Here is an 8,465-nt window from a genome sequence, read left to right as displayed (position 1 = left end):
CACTCTGGTTAGGTTGGCATAGTAAAAAGTGCTCTTGGGGGCTTTAGAGTGCCGAGTTGACCACGGCGCATGAAGAAATGACCACCTGCAACGCTTGGTTTAGGTTTTATAAGCATTTTTAATTTCATTGCTTAAATCGCATTTTCTCGACGAGCTGAGCACGTTTTCTGAATTGTGCGCCTCCCGTCACTTTGGTTAGGTTGGCACAGTAAAAAAAGCTTTTGGGGGGCTTTAAGATTCAAGATTCAAGAGTTTTTTATTCGCCATGTTTGAGCGTGCCAAACAAGGAATTTGACTTCGGTAAATCACACCCTCTGTTCAACATTTAGGTGACTAACAACACTCAGGACATGTGAAAAATGGCAAATATTCTCAAACATCCCCTGATCTTAAACTCCCAAAAGGGCAAGGAAAAACTCAAAACTCCAGCTAGGGGAAATGAGAAACCTTGAGAAGAAACCACAGATGGGAAGGTCCCTTATCCAGGATGACCAGGCTGCAATGGATGCAGAGAGGACTCATAGTATAAACAGTGTAGACCAGGGGTCACCAACCCGGTGCCCGCGGGCACCAGGTCGCCCGCGGCGACCACATCAGTCGCCTGCAGCGACCACATCGGTCGGCCATAGGCCAGTTCTAAAAATTGTTTACAGTACACTGGTGAAGAGCATGCAATGCCAGGCTTCCCACTAACATTAATGTTCAGTGTCTTCACATAGAATATCATTAATAAAAATATAAAATTAAAGGTACACTGTGTAACTTTGTTATTTCAGAAGTGTATTATCAAAGTGGTCGCCCTTTGCATTATTCGGTGCCCTTGAAGTAGCTCCCAACTTCAAAAAGGTTGGTGACCCCTGGTGTAGACATATTCAAAAAAGGTGTGGAGAGCAGGATGTTATTGCACAGTAATGACTCTGAGACTCTAAGAGTGGTGTGAGTTCATCAGAGCAACAGCCTGGGGGAAGAAGCTGTCTCTGTGTCTGCTGGTTTTGGCGTACCGAGCTCTATAACGCCGTCCGGAGGGGAGTCAAACAGACTGCAACCTGGGTGAGAAGGGTCTGTAGAGATGTTCCTTGCACGTTTCCTGGTCCTGGACAGGTACAAGTCTTGGATAGATGGGAGGTTGATTCCAATATCTTTTCTGCAGTCCTGATTGTCCGTTGCAGTCTGCGCTTGTCTTGTTTGGAGGCCCATCCAAACCAGACAGTGATGGAGGTGCAGAGGACAGACTGGATGATGGCAGTGTAGAAGGTCTTCAGAAGCTCTCGCGATATTATTAAAAGTGAAGACAATTTGCAATTCTAGTAATGACACACGAATTTGATGTACAATTTGTCTTCGCGGGCCACATAAAATGATGTGGCGGGCCGTATCTGGCCCTCGGGCCTTGAGTTTGACAACTGTGCTCTAGTGCAGTGGTCCCCAACCACCGGGCCGCGGACCGGTACCGGTCCGTGGGTCACTTGGTACCGGGCTGCGGAGCCGCACAGGAAAAAAAAAAAAAAAAAAGATTTTTTTTTTTTTTTTTTTCATTGACGATCAATTCATTCAGGTTAAGACGCTCGTCCCGGTCACGTGACATGTTTCCCCAGTCGAGCCCGCAAAGCTAGCAAAAATGAGTAAGAATTTATTTTGAAAAATATAAAAAATTTGGCGAATCTCTCCCAATTACATCTGTCGGTGCATCTGAAAAATAAGGACTCTTGACACACGGCGCTCGTCTCGGTCACGTGACATGTCACCACAGTCAAGCCCGCGAGGCAAGCAAAAATGAGCAAGAAACAGAGAAGTTTGGAAAGCTTCTTCGGAAAGGGAAAAACGTCCAATGAGTACACTGAAGAAGAAGAGGCTACGACTTCTAAGAAAAGGAAAGCTGCATTTAAAAGAACATTTCTGGAGTCCTACTTAAAATATGGATTTATCGCCACAGGTGACTCTGACGCGCCAAGTGCACTCCGCATATGTGGCGAAAGGCTAGCTAACGAGGCAATGAAGCCTTCAAACCTGCTTCGGCACATGGAGACCAAGCATCCTGCATTTAAAGACAAACCTTAACCACTTCGGGTGTCATTGTCTCCGATTACGCCTAGATGGGAACGGCTCATTTCTGAGAAAAGAGCTCGGTGCTCCCACTAATTCAACGTTTTATTTTTATGTGGTTTATATTTGTTTTTATGCCAGTCGTATCATTTTATTTCATCCTATTTATATATATAAATATTTAAATAATAAATATATAAATATATTTATTTATATAAAGGCCGGTCCGCGAAAATATTTCTGACACGTAACCGGTCCGTGGTGCAAAAAAGGTTGGGGACCACTGCTCTAGTGGATGTCTCTGGACGCCATTTTGAAGCATCGGAGGCGGCAGAGCCAATCGCATCAGAGCCAGCGAGACCAACCGCATCAGAGTCACGTGCTACCATTGAGACCAATCAAGTCACGCCCCACGCCGACCGACAGGAAGTTGTCACAAGCATAGAGGCGGAACAGGAAGCATCCACAGACACAGAATTGGTGGACGCTTTATCTGCATACGAAGGCGTGAACCATCCTCACGAGTCGACAAACAAAGTTAGAGGTATTCTAAAAGAGTTGCTGACAAGCCTGCCCGCCGACTTAGCTCAGCGATGCCGAGATGCATTCTGCAATTCTGTTCCCCGTCATAATGATGATCCTGGAAGTCACTGCAAATGCTGGCCAAAAGATTGGGACTTTGATAGACTTGGCAGTGGAGACCAAGCGCTACCTCCTGAAGATCCGGGTCACAACTTCAAAGGGAACCCTGAGATGCCACCAGTTTGTGTGTTACGGACTGGACAGTGTCGCAGATGTCAATCGCCATGTGCCACCCAAGACTGAAAAAAATATTCCCTGACGTCCCTCTTCATGAATTGATGCGCCCCACTAACATCCAGCTGTTAATCAGCCATAAGGAAGGCCAACTCGTCCCTCAGAAGGTGCGCTCCGTCGGTGACCTGGTCAGGTGGGATGGCCCCCTTGGGAAAACAGTCGGTGGCTCTAATCCTGATCTCCTGGAAGAGGTCAAAGTCACAGCCCATTGCTCCAGAACTCACTTTGCACGTTCCATGCGCACAGCAGCTGTAGAGTACAGAGAAGTAATCGGCCATGACCCAGTGTCTTTGCGGCACTTGGGGACATAAAAAAAATTCTGTATGGCTCGAGGACCAAGAAGTACACCTCCATCGCTTCTTGTGGAGAGATTCTGAGGAGGAGGACCTCCAGGAATTGTAAGGTATCGGACAGTACAGCCAAGTGCGTAGCGACAGAGACTTTATTGCGGGCGGGGGTAAGGTGGGAGTAGCTGGAGCTGACGCTGGAGCGGCGATCTGGCTGGGGAAAAACAGGCTATTCTGCTGGATCTTCGAATCTTCAAGGAAGTCAGTTTCTCGTGGACCGGAGAGCGAAGCAACATCACGGGACAGACTGACACTCGGGTCTGCGCTGGCGGCGTTGATATAGCGCTGTCCATGAGCCTGTGGCAGGTGGCGGTGATTCCACTGATAGGGGAGGGCGTGGTCCTGTCACAGGTGGCGCCAGTACGTGACAGGAATATGCCATCACGAGGGTCAACATTGGTGATAAACCAGCAGGCTGCATTGCACAAGTCGCCATGCGGGAGACAGCCAATCTGCCTATGTTCCACCATCTTGCAGAGGAGTGTCGAGTGCTGGAGCAGGACGCATATGTCGATGACATCTTGACCTCGCATGGTGACCTGCACCAGCTCAAGCAAATAACGGCCAATGTTGAACACATCCTGGAAGCTGGAGGATTTTACATGAAGCCATGGGTCTACTCAGGCCAAAGTGGGAGGTCAGAACCAGGTGACCCCCAGAAGAAAAAAAACTCACTGATGGTACTTCCAAATCAAATATCTGAGGAGAACAACAAACCCCTGGGTCTTGAGTATGATCCAGAGACCGACAAGCTTCACTTGATGGTGGCTGTGAACTTCTCCAAAAAGAAAATGAGGCTGGGAGTAAACCTGCCAAAAGAGGATGTCAGGGCCCAGGCACCAAATCGACTCACCCGGTGAGAGCTCCTCAGTCAAGTCTCAGGGCTGCACGATCCCCTCGGCTTTGCGACACCGGTGAAGCAGAAGGGAGCCATCTTGGTGAGAAGAGCGTTCCAGGAAGCCAAGGTCAACTTCAGTCCAGTAGAGGATACATGGGATGCACCTTTGTCCGAGGGCCTTCGAGAAGATGCCATCTGCCTCCTTGAAGACTACGCTGAGCTCAGCCAGTTGAAATTCAACAGAGCCTTGACGCCACCTGACCCATGTGCCAAGCCCTGCGGTATCACGTTCTCCGAGGGCAGTGAGTGTTCTTAATGGTCGAAGCCAAAGCCAGGCTGACACCTATAGACCACAAAGGGGACGCTGTCAAGGCTGAGGTCTGTAGGGCCGTTTATGCTGCTCGTCTGAAGAAGCACTTTCAGAAGCACTGCAGCATCCGTGTGGAAAAGTGGTATCACCTTGTTGACAGCCAGAAAGTCCTGGGAGCTGTCCAACGCGAAAGCTACGTCTACCAAACATTCTTCACCAATAGAATTGGAGAAATACAAGGCAGCACAAATATACAAGACTGGTGGTGGATTATCTCAAGAGGGGCAAACCCAAAGGAGCTGGATAAAGGCACAGAATGGCAGCTGGGTCCCAAGTTCCTAAGTCTCCCAGAGAGTGAGTGGCCAGTGAAGTCCGCAAAAGATGTTGCTGCGGAGGCCAGAGAGAATCTCCTGCGCATCCAGAAAAAGGCATTCGTCGCTGCCCTGACCCGAGCTAGAGCAAATATGGAACCCAAGCTGGAACATGCAACTTTTTCTTGTATTTGTCACATGATTGTAATGTATTGAAAGTATTTAATAATGTTAGAGAAAAGGTGCTTGTAAATATATATGGGTAAAAAGATCCTAAGATTCACTGGTTGGTTGGGTGTTTGATATTTATATCCATTGGATTTACTATTTTAAATTCATCATATGGTTAAAGTGTATTTTGATATTTGATGAATTTACATGAATGCATTTAAAACAGTCTATTTTTCTATTAGTGTTTAAAGTCAAAACTTTCCATAGGTATTTTCTGTGTATCTGATTTTACAAATAATATGCAAAATGGTAACTGTTGGAATTTGTTTGTTTGTCTTTGAGGTTTTTCACCTAACTTGCAGCTAACTTGCAAACTGTTAAGTACAACTGAGACCACCCTTACAACAAATGATTGACAAGTTGGAAGAAAATCACGGTTGAAGAAAATAAATGGAAACAATGGAACAACAGTCTGGTTATTGAGTGGAATCCAGTTCAAGTTCAGTTTGGTACAACCCTTCAAGTGTGGGAAGAAGTAAAACACTTGACAGTGTGAATTAATATAAATGACATGTAAAGGTCATTTTATATAGTTTTTTGGCCTTTAGTAGTAAAGCATGGATATTCAAAAAACCCTTTTTGAAAACAAATGCATTTATTAACAGCATTAAAAAAATTATTTCACCAAAAAACTTCTGTCAGTGATTCTCATTAAATACGACACTGTTATTATGAATAGCAATTTCCATCACTTCAGCGCCTGCAGGTCAGATTTATAAAATCTGTTTATCTTATGAGGCGAAATCACATCAAACGGCAAACATTCTGACCAAATACATCATCTTGAAGAATCAGTGAAAGAATACATCTAAATAAAGTAATAAAGAATTCAAAACGGCAACACGGTGACGGATATCTGTAAATCAGAGCAGAGCTTAAACTCACAAACACCTGGTGATAGAGGTGAGGAAACGGGAAACACTTCCTTAAAGTCGGCCTTAAGAACTTTAAAAGTTAAGATTAGTCGCAAACAGGTGGTGCATCAATGTCCTTGAGCATCCTGCATTGTTTGAAAATGAGAATGGTCACTAGTTTCAATCTCTGCTATTTGTACAAATTATTTTCAAAATGCTTTTTTTTTTTTTTTTACAACAAACTAGAGAAACTCCCCTTCATTTTCAGTGGGAACAGTGTTGTTGGTCATCCTTTTTTTGCTAGTGCATCATCGTCTGGAGTAAAATTTGTTGTGGCAATTCTTTGGATAGAGCCGAGGTGTCCGTTAACCTAGATCTGTGACAGGGCTTTGTTCATGTTCACATGGCTGAACGTCTGCTCACTCACGTCGGTCAAGCCAAATTGTCCACTCTTTTTTAAACACTCGGCATTCAGTGTCCGCCTTTCTTTTCCTTGGGCCACTCATTTTAATGGAAGGATTCCAGGGAAAGGTTTGTGGGTGGCTTCAGCGTAAAACTATATGAAAGCTCAGCGCGCTGATGTCACAGCCCACACTCAAAATTCGGCACTGATAGAAATAGAGCGCAGAGTGCGCCGGGTCCGTACTACTGAGTACGTACACGCACTTGTGAGTGTGCACTGAGCTTTCAGACACGGCTTCCGGGAGTAAATGCGTGGGTGGGCGTTTCCCCATCTACTGGGGAAACGCAGTCATTGCAGGGAAAATGACCAAAAAATATATATAATAATACAATTTATTCAGGTTTGGCCGGCCGGATTAAACGGGCCCATGGGCCGGATGTGGCCCGCGGGCCGTAGTTTGCCTACTCTCGACTAGTTACATTAATCTGGAAACGCCTCACTTGTCTAAGACTCGTCCACCCGGCCTGCAGCTCAAGGGGGTGCTAAATGCCAATTCCCCATACAGAGACTGATGAAAAAATGCTTTGCAGCGTTTGTTTTTTGGGGTGAGGGGGAGGAGGGTTGTGCTCAATGTAAAAACTGTTCATTTAATTTTTTTTTTGCATTCATTACATTAGCAAAGTTTTTTGATGAAATCATTATTACTGTATTTTTTGCTGTACTGGATGCGTTGTGGTATCCGTACAAAACACATATGGACTGCAATGCATACCGACTGCGGTGCATGTGCGGGAATCTATTCCGGTGAGACCAAAATATCAAGGGGGTTCATGCTGTTGATGAAAGAACTGTGTATTTAGAGAGCGACTTGTAAACAATAGCCATACTTTCATTCACATTGATACGCCTCTGTGACATTATTTCCAAGACTTTGTCGCTTCAAGCATGGGAAAGTACATCTTATGTTTAAAAATAGTTATTTTGTCAAGTAATCTATTTCAAGCTTGTTTTCATCTTTTAAATGTCCTACTCATGTCAATTAAGCTATGAAGCTGAAATGGGAGGTCTGTATAGTGTGGATATTTAATGTTTTTATTAAAGAAAAACGAGTTTGATAATGGTTTTTGTTTTGAAATATACCTTGTATGCGGATGCGCCACTCCCTGTCTTCTTTTTCTTTTGGCTTTTCCCCTCAGGGGTTGCCACAGTGAACCATCTGTTTCCATCTCACCGTATCCTGTTAATCCCCTTACCTCACCCCGACTGTCCTCTTTCACTCCATCCATAAATCTCCTCTTTGGTCTTCCTCTTGACCTCCTGCCTGGTGGTTACATCATCAGCATCCTTCCACTAATATATTCACTATCCCTCCTCTGTACATGTCCGAACCGTCCCGGTCTAGCCTCTCTGGCTTTATCTCCGAAACACCTAACATGCGCTGTCCCTCTGAGGCACTCTTTCAAGAGTTTTTTTTTTTTTTTTTATTCGCCATGTTTGAGCGTGCCAAACAAGGAATTTGACTTCGGTAAAACACACCCTCTGTTCAACATATAGGTGACTAACAACACTCAGGACATGTGAATAATGGCAAAAACAGTGTAGACAAATTCAAAAGGTGTGAAGAGCAGGATGTTATTGCACAGTAATGCATCTGAGACTCTATGAGTGGTGTGAGTTCATCAGAGCAACAGCCTGGGGGAAGAAGCTGTCTCGGTGTCTGCTGGTTTTGGCGTACCGAGCTCTATAACGCCGTCCGGAGGGGAGTAGTTCAAACAGACTGCAACCTGGGTGAGAAGGGTCTGTAGAGATGTTCCTTGCACGCTTCCTGGTCCTGGACAGGTACAAGTCTTGGATATATGGGAGGTTGATTCCAATGATCTTTTCTGCAGTCCTGATTGTCCGTTGCAGTCTGTGCTTGTCTTTTTTGGAGGCTGATCCAAACCAGACAGTGATGGAGGTGCAGAGGACAGACTGGATGATGGCAGTGTAGAAGGTCTTCAGAAGCTCTCGCGGCAGGTTGAACTTCTTGAGCTGTCTCAGGAAGTACAGCCTCTGCTGGGCCTTCTTCCGGACAGAGTCTATGTGGCCGGTCCATTTCAGGTCCCGAGAGATTGTGGTTCCCAGGAACTTGAAGGTGTCTGTGGAGAGAATAGTATTACTGCGGATAGTGAGGGGTAAAAGTGGTGAAGGGTCTCGCCTGAAATCCACTGTCATCTCCACGGTCTTGAGCGGGTTTCCTGATCTTATTCAACCGCGTCACTCCCAAAGAGAACCTCAGCATCATCATCTCTGCCACGTCCAGCTCTGCCTTC

The 8,465-nt window shown here is 45.6% G+C and overlaps 1 long non-coding RNA gene across 1 annotated transcript; it reads left to right on the top strand.

The window, feature by feature from the left end:
* Window positions 1–2,331: 2,331 nt before the first annotated feature.
* On the top strand, window positions 2,332–2,581 carry LOC119117889. Its single transcript, XR_005096621.1, has 2 exons — window positions 2,332–2,472; window positions 2,504–2,581. It is a non-coding gene; the product is annotated as an uncharacterized LOC119117889 (long non-coding RNA).
* The last annotated feature ends 5,884 nt before the right edge of the window (window positions 2,582–8,465 follow it).

This window comes from Syngnathus acus, chromosome 24 (genome assembly GCF_901709675.1).
Source record: "Syngnathus acus chromosome 24, fSynAcu1.2, whole genome shotgun sequence".
NCBI lineage: Eukaryota > Metazoa > Chordata > Actinopteri > Syngnathiformes > Syngnathidae > Syngnathus > Syngnathus acus.
Note: the sequence above shows the minus strand (reverse complement) of the source record. Positions and strands in the feature narration are given on the sequence as shown.